The sequence below is a fragment of the Vigna angularis genome, chromosome 7, assembly GCF_016808095.1.
Source record: "Vigna angularis cultivar LongXiaoDou No.4 chromosome 7, ASM1680809v1, whole genome shotgun sequence".
Classification (NCBI taxonomy): domain Eukaryota; kingdom Viridiplantae; phylum Streptophyta; class Magnoliopsida; order Fabales; family Fabaceae; genus Vigna; species Vigna angularis.
In genome coordinates, this window is record NC_068976.1 from 1,561,993 (window position 1) to 1,575,951 (window position 13,959).

A 13,959-nucleotide genomic window follows, 5' to 3' on the forward strand; every position below is an offset into this window, starting at 1 on the left:
TTCTAGAGTTAATAGGAATTCAAAATCTCATTCATCTAACAAGCCCCTAGCATGTCCTTTTGGTTCAATATCACTCTCTTGAGCTATATATTCTTCATTATTATCTTCTGCATTTCCATCACCTTGTACCTCCAAACTAATACCAACATCTTCTACCTCTTCCACGTCCTCATCAACACTAAGATTATCCATAAGTACTTCATCCTCACTGTTCAGTTCCATTTCTTCCTCATTGTCCACCTCCAATCCACTCCTTGTGTCCACTTTCACTCCACCCTCTGTGTGCAACAACTTAGCCTCAATCACCAACTTACCCTCAGTCACCAACTTAGCCTCAATCACCAACTTACCCTCAGTCACCAACTCAACATCATTCTGCACCTCTACCTCAACCTTTGTGTGCACCCTCACTTCAGCACAGTCACAATAAGCTATCTCCCTATCTATATACTTAATGGACACCTCTTCTATCAAGTTCCCACCGTGGTGGACCACTACCTCAAACTTTTCATCAATCATTCTAATCCCTATCCTGCAAATGGAAACCGGGACCACTAAATTATCTTAAAGTAACACCTATGGGACTAATATAAACCCCAAAAACGCAACAACTTTAACCATATTTAAACCCAAAAAAAGCGACAAATATAACCATATTTAAACCCAAACCAGCAACCAATTACAGATAAACAATTACAAATTCAACCTTTAACAAAACAATAACACATAATTACAAAATTGATACCACAAAAAACATGCCCAATCAAACAAAATAATACATTTAACAAAATTAACATATTCAACAGCAAATTAAACCCTAACACCCCAATCCAACAACAACAACATCAAGTTAAGAACACTTACCTGACCTACGCTCTTCCAATTGGAAGTTCAATGAACCACAAACCCAAGTTAAAGACGAATGTCACCAGATTCTTCAACCCCAATTTGCGAATTTCTTCCAACCTAATTGTAATTTCCTTTAACCTTAACTTTAACTTTTCTACCTCAATAACTTTAACTTTTAACATTTCCACGTCAATTGACCTAACGTTGCCATGCAATGAAAATCTCTGGAAAGGTCATTTACTATTGGTTAAGTTGGATATTAATTACGTCGTTAGCATTTTTAACGACATCATAAAAAAAACCAAATTGAACCATTTTTACAAAAACACGGGTCCTCAAAAATAGGAGGACTACTTTAAACCAATACTAACAAATTAGGAGACCAAAATAAATATTGAACCTTGGTTGCCAAGAAATTGGATTCTAAGCTAGGTTTCTATTTTATTTTTGTTCATTACAGGTTAGAATTTGGTCCCTAGATAACCAAATTCTAAGGTTGTCTTGGTGAACCTTGGTCGAGTTATCAATAAGAAGTCGGTTCAGGGAATCGAATTCTGAGCAAGTTTTTTTTTTAATGATTACAAGTCAGAATTCGGTCTCCAGAAAGCTAAATTGTGATCCTTTTTTCGTTAAGATCGTCAGGCTATTAGTCAAAAGTCGGTTCTCGAGCAACTGATTTCTAAGTTATTTTTTTTTCTATTTCATCAAAATAAAGAGGGAGGAAAAAATGAATGTTTTTTTTCTTTCATATTACATCTAAATATATTTTAATTTGTTTTTATGTTTGTTGAAAAAAGAATGACTTAATTTCTCACACCAAGAGGGTGAATTGGTGAAATGTAAAAACAATATTTTCTTTAAATCTTTTTTCGCAAAGTGGATGTCTTTAAAAGCTTTCTTAAAACGCAAGGAAAAGAGATTTGTTTATGCAGCGAAAATTAAATCGATTTAATACAGTAAGAAGTCGACTGAATAAAAGAGTGTAGGGATAGAAAGATCAAAACTGGTTCGGCCACGTCTACATCCAATGTCCTTCCAACCACAGGAAGCCAATGCACTATAATGATCAAGGTTTTTACAATAAGGTTTTTACAGCGACCTCACATCAAAAATATAAAACACCTCTCTAACCCTGTAATCAAAATATAGGCATATACAAAACAGACTAGCAGCAAGAATCCCCTCTTCTACAGTCCAAACCCTTTGAGCCACCCTCAAAGTCAAGAACACAACACGCTCTTCTTCCTGTAATAGGAACAGGGAAACCTCAATGCAATCTTTACAAGATTGTAGCCTCTGATCTCTCAGTTACACCCAATGTGCAGATATGATCAACCTTTGTAAGTGCAAATTGCTCTTCAAGAATCCATAAGTAGATGATCACCATAGTCACTTCTTGTTTCTTGGAGCTCTTTCTCTTTCTCTGTAAGAATGCACTTTTTGTAAAATATATCACAAACTATTATATTCACAAAATTTCTTACAAAAATAATATTTGCGTCAATTTATAGATGTTCACAATTAAGACGCATTTTAATTGACTAAGCTACTAATGCAGTCGAATACAACAATTCTGTTCTTGCAGTTAGCAGCAATTAATGTCGTTAATTAAATGTACAATTAATGCAGTCGAATCTCATTTAATGTTTGGTCAACATATTTAAAAATATAGTCGTTGTAACATTTAACTCAAGCATTAACAAAATTTCAAAACTGTAACAGACATAGTCGAATGCAGGTTGCATGTAATCGATTATTCAACACAATTAAAAAATGTTTTGAAAAACTTTCTCTTTGGAAATACTCACAGCACACTTTGAAAAAGTTTGTGGAAAGCCACGAGTTTTAATCAACTCACCCCATAATGAAGTCGACTTAAAACTGTTGTTTTGCCACACAATTAAAAGTTCAAACATAAGTGCTTGTGGTTTTCCTTCTATAAAACATCAGACATGCATTCACCAGTAAAATCAATTATATAGCACAATGAAATGCAATGTATCAACACAATCATTTTCTGAATGCTTTTAAACATATTTACACATTGATTAAAACATATAACATGTAAGCAATAGAACATGTAACACATAAACAACACATGTGTTATTAATTATGTTGTCATCATCAAAAACCAGAAGCTTTGAGATTGTAGGTTCAGCGAAAGCAGTGCTCTTCCTATCAACAATCTCAACAATATTATTAAACAATAAGATATAGGTAAAATATTATTGTCATATTTTTTAATTCTTTTAATTCTTTTAACAATAAAAGTGGAAAATATAAAACTACACAGTCTAATAATTAAATTGTTCATAACTATATTTTTTTAATTCTCCCCCTTTATGCATTAGCAAAAAAGGTATGCCTTATGATAATGATATGCTGACAAACAATTATTCAGAGATGCATAAGTAAATCATATTAATCAAACAATGATGCTCCCCCTGACACAGATAATCACATGATAAAGATATAATCTCCCCCTAAAGTATAGGCATGTGAAATTATCTAAGATTCTATGCAATGCTCCCCTGCCATTATGCATGTTTTGTAATCAAAATTCAAATGCACAATGCAGTTTTCACAGAACATTTCATAGCATGTATAAGCATGTTACAGTATTGTATCAAATCAGAAATTGTGCAGACACATCAATGAAGCATAAATACAATATCAATCAACAATCTCAATATTATCTCAAGTAATTTCAATCAAATATAAGAACAGAGATATATTGAAAATACAACTATCAACAGTATATGATTAATAAGTAGAATAACCGAATTTCAAATCATGGAATTATAACCCCTGTTAAACAGTAATCTATTGATCCACTATTGTAATCGACTTCATTGCTTTCCATTTGAGTTTTATCTCTAGTAGTTAATCCAGAAGCAATGTTCCTGCAAAACCTTTCAAGATCTTTCCAGATCAAGCATTTTAGAATTATTGTAATGCAAGAATTATTACAGGTATAATCTGTGTGTGTAAATGTATGAGTGCAATGATAAACAATAAATCAATCAACTTCAAGCACCACATAATCGATTTTAATAACTCCTGATTTCATTAATATGAAATATGAGATACAATCAGGTAATACCAAAACAAAATGGCATAAAAAGCCATTTACAAAACAAGTACTAAAAAACAAATAAAACATCAAACAAGCAAACTAAGATCAAACAACAAAAACACATGACACTAGACTGTAAACACAAGAGCCCTATTCTGTTTCAGAGGACTCCACAAAATTTTCTTCACTGGTCTCATCATCTTTGTCTATTGATCCTTCTGTCGATGTAGAACTTTCCACATAATTCTCTATAATTTCATTCATCTTCTCATTCATTTTCATAATAGATTTCTTCATCAAGTTAGCTCTTTTGGATACCTTCTCAAATCTATTCGCCACAAACTTTTCAAATTCAGACATAGGAGATGGTAATATCTGTTCACTGTCTGAGTCATGTAACTCATCTTGATTTTTGGTTGAGTCCTGTTCATTATTGAAAATCCATCCTAGAGCAGTTTTCTTCAAACCAATACATGTCAGAGCTGCCTTTCCAATTTGATTGGCTTTGTTGCATGTGACCTTGGTTTCACCAGTGAGATTAATTTCACTAAGAGACAATATTTTGCTTATGAACACACCATAAGGTAAATCACACCAGTCATTGATACCAACATCGATAATATGCCACTTGAAAACAACTACCCAATTTGTTGGTATTCTGAACATTACAACATTTAGAAGATATAGATCCTCTTAAGTCAATTTTTCATAATTAGATCTTTTGGGTATCAAAACACGACCAATAATGAAAGCAATTATTTTCTCTTCTTTGTCCAGCCATCTATGTAGAAATCCTTTTTCTTTGTTGTATCTTCCTGGATTTCTCATACAATCTTTGAACATTTGTGACTTCCTACTCCATCTGTTTTGTAAGAAATCAGATAGATGTGACATGTGTCTTTCATTTTTGAGATTAGCAATTTATAACCAGGTATCATTGTTGATAACAATGTCTACTCCTTTTACTCTTGAGTGGATATCTTTGTTGACAACCTTCAGATTGTTATAAAACATATTTACCATATTCGGGTAGCAGTCACCTTTCATTTGAACAAAGGTGCGTAAACCTTGAAGATCAAGTTTTTCTGGAAAAGTGAAGCCTTCAGTTCTGAAAAGAGATAGCTCAATTGATTTGTGTGGAACAACTTTCTTGATATTCTTCCAACATATATATCTTTCTCTAGCATCAGTGTCACTGATCCACCCAGAAGGACTTGCATTTCTTTCGGATGGAGAAATGTTCTTGATATGCCTAGAGGAAGAAGATGATGTCATTTTCACAGAATTCACGAATCACCTTCACACAAAATCTTCTAGGGTTTTGTGTGTTACAACTATAGTCATGGTATGCATATATAAAGCGCGAAAGACACAACTACCTCAAGCCCACATTTGAAATTTCAAATACAGAAAGCCCAATAATAGAGATATTGTTAACACTTCGGCAAGTGTACCAAATCGTATGAAGTAATAATAATTGGTAAAACCAAGTATCGTTTCCCTAGAGACTCACGGCCCAAACATTCATATGGTTTCTTGATTAATTAGGACTTGTAAACCAAATCATTGTGTTTATATTGCGTAAAATAAATATGAATGCAAGTGTTGATCAATTGGATTGAAAAATGCAAAGGCGATTGATATAAAATATGGAATGATTATGTTGTTGGGGTTTTCGACTTATCCTATCCACTCTCATGTATTTATGAATTCATCTTCTTCACTAATGTTAATGTCACTTTCTAATTTACCTTAAACCCGATGTCTCGGTGAAGAAAGCCTACTCCTAATTACTAGTTCACAATGTCTTGTATCCCTAGCAATTATTCATGCATTACATTCACACAGAAGCTTAAAGGCAACCAACCCTCCTATCCCTATGTCTAGGTAATATTGCTTTTGGGAGAATTTCCCCAGTTCTAGATTTTCTCATATGTGTCCATAGTGACAAAATCACTGATCATGTAATTGAATGAGTTAAACAAAGCATGCATAGAGGAAAGAGGAAAAACCCTAACAATTAATGAAGTAAAACATTTTATAATAAGAATCAATTCAATACATGACAGTTTCAAAGGATTACATCGTTTTCCCAACAACAACAGAGGTTTAGTTCACCATAGACATGGTAAGACTAGATGAAAATAATGAAAGATAGAACCCTAAAAGTTGAAGATCGGAGCTTCCGCATCCAAAATCCGCCTCCAAGGGGTGAAAGGAGTGTATTTTCACCTCTTTTTATCCAAAGATATGAACCCTAAGTCGTCCAAAACCTTAAATAGAGTGCAAAAAAGTCCAAGTCCATGAGACTTACGTTGCGGAACTCAAATGATGCTCAGCGGTGGCGCCTAAGCGTGAAACATTGTTGCACTTCCAGACTGGCACTCAGCGGTGACGCCCAAGCGTGAAACAATGGTTCTTCTATGTGCCACTTTTCCAGCCTTTCATGACTCCAACTCCTTGCTACTTCAACTTGTTCAACCATTTCATCTTAATTCCTGTCAAAACAAGGAAAAACAAGCATAAAACTCATCCAACTTTCTTATTCTCGCAACTTAATCAAAAACATGAGTTCAAGCTAGTTTCTAAGTCATAAAGGGTATTTTTAATGTCAAAATTAAGTATAAAAATAATGGTTTTTCAATCGTTATCACAACCCCAAACTTAGCACTTTGCTTGTCCTCAAGCAAACAAGATATAACTCAGTCTTCCTCCAATTAATGCAATGGTTCAACACTTTTAAAAACTCTTTCTTCCAAAACAAGTCATTACTCAAATCAGCTTATGAAACAGAATTCAGTCAAGATGTACACATGCCTTGTTTAAAATCACTCATCATGGTGTTCACATAATCACATAATATCCAACAGATACTATTCTCATGAATGATCAATTAACTAAGCATAGATGTAATCATGTATTCATGTAACTCTTCCTCACCAGACAGTGTTTCACTCAATCACACAGGTGTATATAAAGGTCACTTCTACGCTCTAATATCCTAATGTCACATAGAACAAAATTGCCTTTCATTTCACACAATCAATCCTACTCACAGACAAGTATCATCACAAGGACTTTCTATGGCTTGTAACGTGGTTGGGCTAACAAGAAAAATTGGTTTCTCAAGATCACAAAATCCTTGAGTTAAGAGAGTCATTCATAAATTTATTGTTCAAGTACAATCTCTCTTTACACATACCAATCTCACTCATTCCCAACTTTCCCCTTTTTGCATTGAGCCTTTCTTTCTTTGCATTTTATTTTGTTTTCTCTTTTTCATTTTTGCTCAACACTTAGCTCAATGCTTTTCATTACTTTCTTTCTCAATCCCAATCAACCCCAAACTTGAACCTTTAGCAATACCACACAATGATTCTAAACTTAACTCAAGATAAAGATTTTCACAAAAGATCTGTTTAAGGCTTGAGGTTCAAAAAGGGTAGAGCACTTCATGCTCTCTTTCATTTGGGTCAAAATCATGCATTGGCTAAGAAAAAGGGTAATAAAAAATGGCCTTGTTCATGTGACATAAGTAAGCAAGTAGTTCAATCATGGAAACCTGGGCAATATCATTCATGCTTTCAAAAGAATAACATCCATTCAAACAAATACTCTGAAGTTCAAAACCTCACATAAGTTAATTCATGTTCCACATACACCCAACACACCTTGCTTAGCATCATAACCAGAATCATAACATCATGCATATGTGCACAAGTTTGTGAACAATCACCTGTATATCAAACATCCTGTGCAACATCTCAACATCAATCAATATCAAAGCATCATCAGGCAATACTCATCACATGCAAATTAATATCAAATCATCACATCAAATATAGGTCTCAAACTGAGTACATCACACCTATTCTAAAAACCGAATCAAAATAGAGTTCATAAAACAAAGATAAGAAACACCCTGTTCTAATGCAAATAACATTCATCAGTAAATGCTATTATCCTCAATCCTCCTCCTCCTCCTCGTCATCATCTTCCTCCTCTTCATCACCATCTTCATAATCCTCATCTTCATCATCATCTTCCATAGTTGAAGGTTCATCTGCTACAGCTCCGCTAGCCTGTGCCTGATCCTCTGGCCATCCCACCACAGTGTTGAATTCATCCATCATCCACTGCCGGCTAGGGGATGTATCATACAACCCTATAATCATCTCCGTAGTGGCCACCTGCCCTATATGCAATGCCTGCATCTTGTTCTCCATCAGGGACATATACATATCCCTCATTTGAAAAAGCTGTGCATCATGAGGTGGATCCTGTGTTGGTGGTGGTGCTCTCCTATGAACTCTAGGAGGATGTGGTGGTGGCATCTGCTAGGTTGCCTCATCCACCATGCAATACTGGCTGTAGTTGGAATCATCAATTTCCTTCCTTGGTCGCTCCAGTGGCGGTGTGGAAATATTCACCCCAACTAATTCACAAAGATGTGTGATCAGAGATGGATACCCTAGAGGTGCCTTGTTATTCACAGAAGTGGCACAAGTCTGAATCTCATTTGCAATGACCTGTCCAATATTAATATCCAGCCCTTTCAGCACACAATACAGGAAGATAGCCCTATGAACAGTAATATCAAACACATGAGAGCACGGTTGAATATTGGCATGAGTGAATGCCATCCAGTATTTTGCAAAAGGAGTCAATTGAGATCTCCTAATATGAATAGACGCATCATTTCTATTCCCCTGGAAGCGTCCTCCAAGTACACACAAAATGCTCTCCACATCATCAAAATCCACTCCTTCATCCATGCTCAGTGCAAACTGACACTGTTCACTGTCCCATTCAGTACGCAAAAACCTGTTAATGGTATCCGGATCATATCGAATAATATTCCCTCTCACATAGCTGATGTATCTCTCTGTGTGAGTGTCATCAAATGGCCTTGCATTGGTATAGAACTCCTTAACCATTGCTATATTTGCTGGTTTAGGGTAAGCAGCCAGTTTCTCCCATTCTCTTCTTTCTACCTCCTCTCCAAATTATGGGGCCAAGGATGGTATCCACCCCACTTTTCTCTCCATCAAGAGCCTTCGATCTTGAACTATCACAAAATGCCGCTCATGCTTGTGAGAGAGGAACTTGTTTGAATAAAACCTTTCTGGATCCTTCCTCTTATTTCTCATGGTCTTTACTCTCTTTCCTGATGATGAAGCCATCCCTGCATCAACAATAATTCACAAAACCACAAGAGGAACTATCAAGCATTAGTATGAACCATCAAAACTATCCAAAACCACTCATATCATCACTGCTTAGGGCAAAACAGGGGCCCTCAACGTCACTTGCATCAAGAAACATCCAACCAGACAACCACAAAAGCCCAGAAACCAGAAAAAACCAATTCTGTAGAATCGCGCTGAGTGTGGGCCCTCAGCGCTACTCAGTGCAATTTTCAAAAATGGCCTTGGTTGGCCTTCAACACAACCCTCATGCATTTTTTTCACAGTTCCAATCATCAATCAAGAATTTTAATCGATCCAAACAATGATTATGTCAACAATTCATGCATAGATATCAAAATTCCTCAAGAATCATGCTTGGACCAAAACATCAATTCAAAATCATGCTTTCAAATGCCCTAGAATGTAAAATGCATGCACTTACTTGGTTGGAGATGCTCAATGTGTGAAGAATATCAAGTGAAATTGAAGAAACCAAGCCCTAACCGCAGTGCTCTCAAGCAAACCCCAAACTTGTCTAGGAGAATGATGCAAAGTGGGTGGAGAAAGGGTTTTGTGAAGGAGGATGAAGGAGAAAGTGGAGAGAAACCCTTTGGAGAGTGCTTTGAAGTGGCTAGAAAGAATGACGAGTGAAAGGGGCGGCTAGGGCGAGACCTAGGGTAAGGAAAGTGTCTAATGGGCCTACTTGCGCGGAACCCAACTTTTAAACTTAAAAAAGCCAATCTGTAGAAGTCCCGCTCAGCGCGGGCGTTGAGCGGTAAACGCGACTTCTTTTCTCCCCTTTTCTTGCTTGTCCTAAGCATGCTTAACCAGCATTCACTCAACTTCAACTTTAATTTTTTCGAATTCAAGTATTTTCCACTCACTTCACATACTCTCTCTCAATCAATGCATTTAATCTCTCACACCACTCAAACATTCACCAATTAAAACCTATAATGCAACTAGAATAGGAATACAAACAAATTAATTCAAAAAACTGTGTTGCCTCCCAGGTAGCGCTTGTTTAACGTCACGAGCCTGACCCAAAATCCTCCAGCATCCTTCAGTAGACGCATATCTTTCTCACCAACACCCATCAGTAGGTGTGTACAAACATAGTATCCTTCAGTAGATACTCAATCACCTAGCATCCATTAGTAGATGCTATACCCAAATAAAACAATGTTCCAAAGTTTCAAATTACATAACCAAAATTAAACTCAAAGAACTTAATGTTCTCAAATCATTGGGGTGCCTCCTAGTAAGCGCTCTTTTAACGTCATTAGCTTGACCCAATAAAGCTCAAGTTCCAGCTTTAATGCAGGTGTTCTCCTTGCTTTCATCGCACCAACTCATCAATTGCTTTCGGTCCACCTTCTTGACTCGTCTTGAATATGGAGCTTCAATTTCTATCACTCCATTCTCTTTGAAGTCTTTCACAACCCATAACTTGTTCTTGAATCTTACCGGTGTGCCAAGTTTGAATTGTGCATTCATCAAGTCATCATGAATCATCCTTCCTTTGTCATCTTTTTCCTCTTCCCTAACTTGTGACAAGAAACAATTTTTACCTTTGATGACCGGCTTGAAAGCTTTAGGGCTAATCACTGGTGCATCCTTACATGCAACTTTGTGACTAGTCTTCTTCTCTTGAATCTACTGCTCAGCATTGAAGACATTAAAGATCACCTTTTTCTCTCGGTCTTGAAGCTCTATCATCCTATCATCCACATTGATGATGACCTTTGTCGTTTTCATAAATGGTCTCCCAAGAATAATTGGGATCTTCTCGTCTTCATCAATCTCCATCACCACAAAGTCCACCAGGAATTTAAGTTTCTCTATACAAACCACAACATCTTCCGCTACAACATAAGGTTTCTTGGAAGATCCATCCGCCATGAGCAAAGTCACCTTTGTTGGCTTGACTTCAAGATCACCAATCTTTTCAAGCATAGATAAGGGCATTAAATTAATGCTTGACCCTAAATCAATTAAAACTTTCCTTATCTTCACCTTCCCAATGACGCAAGGAATAATAAAACTTCCTGGATCTTTCACTTTTGGAGGGAGTGGTTTCTCCAAAATAACACTGCAATCTCCCTGTTCATCAATAATCTCCTCATCTAAAGATCTCTTTTCTGTGAGAAATCGCTTCATGTGCTTAGCATAAGCAGGAATTTGCTGCAGTGCTTCATTCAAAGGTATTTTAATCTCCAATTTCCTGAAGATCTCTTTAAAATGTTCATATTGTCTCTCTTTATCAAAATTTTCTCTCTCCTTAGGATAAGGAAGATCTTTTTCACCTTTTTCACAATTTTTCTCTCCCCTCTTCTTTTCTTTTTCTCTCGTCTCACCCTCACATATTCTCTCTTCTCTTTCTTCTTTCTTTTCTAATTCAACTTTTTCTTTTCTCTCTTCCACCCTCTCATCGTCTATACTCACAATAGCTTTACACTCTTCCTTAGGGTTAACCTTAGTGTTAACACCAAATTGTTTTTCCGATTTATCTTCCATCTTCTTGGCCAGTTGGCCAACCTACATCTCCAAATTTCTTATTGCAGCTTCATTGCTCTTGTGGTTGGAGATAGTCACCTGCATAAATTGTTGAAGACTGTCTTCTAGCTTTGTTGATCTCTCATTTAATGCAGAAAGTTATTGCCATAGTGATTGTTGGTGTTGTGGTCTATTAAATTGTCCTACTTGTCCAACTTGTCCATTTTGACCTTGACCCATACTTGGGTGAGGTTTCAACCCTTGGTTGAAGTTCCCTTGACGATATTGGAATTGATTGCCCATAAAATTTACATCTTCTAAAGCCTCCACTAGAAAAACACATTGACCATTGATATGGTCACCACCACATAATTCATAGAGTTGTTGTTGAACCTGTGAAATGTTCTTTCTTTAGCTCCTTTGGCAACTGAGCGAGTGTCTTTGTCAAATTTTCCCACTGTTGAGTTATAATTTTATTTTGTGCAAGCAAGGCATCTTGAGATTGCAATTGTAGGACTCCCTTCTGTTGAGGTGGAGCTCCTCTTTCGCTATGCATCTCGTTGAATTAGTAGCCATGTTGTCAATCAGTTCAAATGCTTCCTCTGGAGTTTTACACTTGATATTACCTCTAGTTGAGGCATCTAGCATCAATTTGGTTTGTGAACCAAGACCTCCAAGGAAAAGAATGACTATTGTTGGTTCGTCAATGCCATGAGTGGGCGTCTTTCTCAACAAGCTTTTGTATCTATCCCATGCTTGACCTAACGTCTCCTTCATACCTTGCCTGAAAAAGGAAATTTCTTGCTTCCCTTTGTTGATTTTGGACTGTGGGAAGTACTTGTTCAGAAACTTTGAAACCACAGCTTCCCATTCAGTAAAGTTATCCTCCAGGAAAGAATTCAACCATAGCTTTGCATTGCCTCCCAATGAGAAAGGAAACAAACTAAGCTTTATAGCTTCATCCGGCACACCATTGATCTTTACAGTGTTGCAAATCTCGTTGAATGTTGACAGATGTTCATATGGACTTTCATGAGACAGTCCATTAAATTGGTTGCTCTTCACTAATTGTATCAACGCCGGTTTCACCTCCATGTTTGTAGCATTGACCCTCGGTCTTGCAATGCTATTAAAGTGATGAGGGCCAACAACAGTGGTGTAATCTGCTAGAGTGCGTCTGCCATTATTTTCTCCGGCCATCTCTTCAGTACTCTCGTTAGATCTTTGTGGTGAGGGTTGTAGAAGTGTCTCCGGAGAAGGAAAGAATTCTCTAGATGTTTGGATTATCCTTCTCCGTCTACTCTCGTCCAATCCTTCAAGAAGAGGTTCCATTGTTTTCTTGCTTCTCGTTCGAATTATACCCTAAATACACAAGAAAACAAAACCCTAGAAAGCACTTTTAAACAAAACAAAACAAAAAATAAAAAATTTAAGTCAAAATTAATTAATAATCACATGAATAAAATAGTTAAACCACGAGTCCCCAGCAACGACGCCAAAAACTTGTTAAGACTTCGGCAAGTGTACCGAATCGTATCAAGTAATAATAATTGGTAAGACCAAGTATCGTTTCCCTAGAGACTCATGACCCAAACATTCATATGGTTTCTTGATTAATTAGGACTTGTAAACGACATCATCGTGTTTATATTGCGTAAAATAAATTTGAATGCAAGTGTTGATCAATTGGATTGAATGATGCAAAGGCGATTGATATAAAATATGGAATGATTATGTTGTTGGGGTTTTCGACTTATCCTATCCACTCTCATGTATTTATGAATTCATCTTCTTCATTAATGTTAATGCCACTTTCTAATTTACCTTAAACCCGATGTCTGGGTGACGAAAGCCTACTCCTAATTACTAGTTCACAATATCTTGTATCCCTAGCAACTAATTATGCATTACATTCGCACAGAAGGTTAGAGGCAACCAACCCTCCTATCCCTATGTCTAGGTAATATTGCTTTTGGGAGAATTTCCCCAGTTCTAGATTTTCTCATATGTGTCCATAGTGACAAAATCACTGATCATGTAATTGAATGAATTACACAAAGCATGCATATAGTAAAGAGGAAAAACGCTAACAATTAATGAAGTAAAGCATTTTATAATAAGAATCAATCCAATACATGAGAGTTTCAAAGGATTACATCGTTTCCCCAACAACAATAGAGGTTTAGTTCACCATAGACATGGTGAGACTAGATGAAAATAATGAAAGATAGAACCCTAAAAGTTGAAGATCGGAGCTTCCGCATCCAAATTCCGCCTCCAAGGGGTGAAAGAAGTGTATTTTAGCCTCTTTTTGTCTAAAGATATGAAGCCTAAGTCGTCTAAAACCTT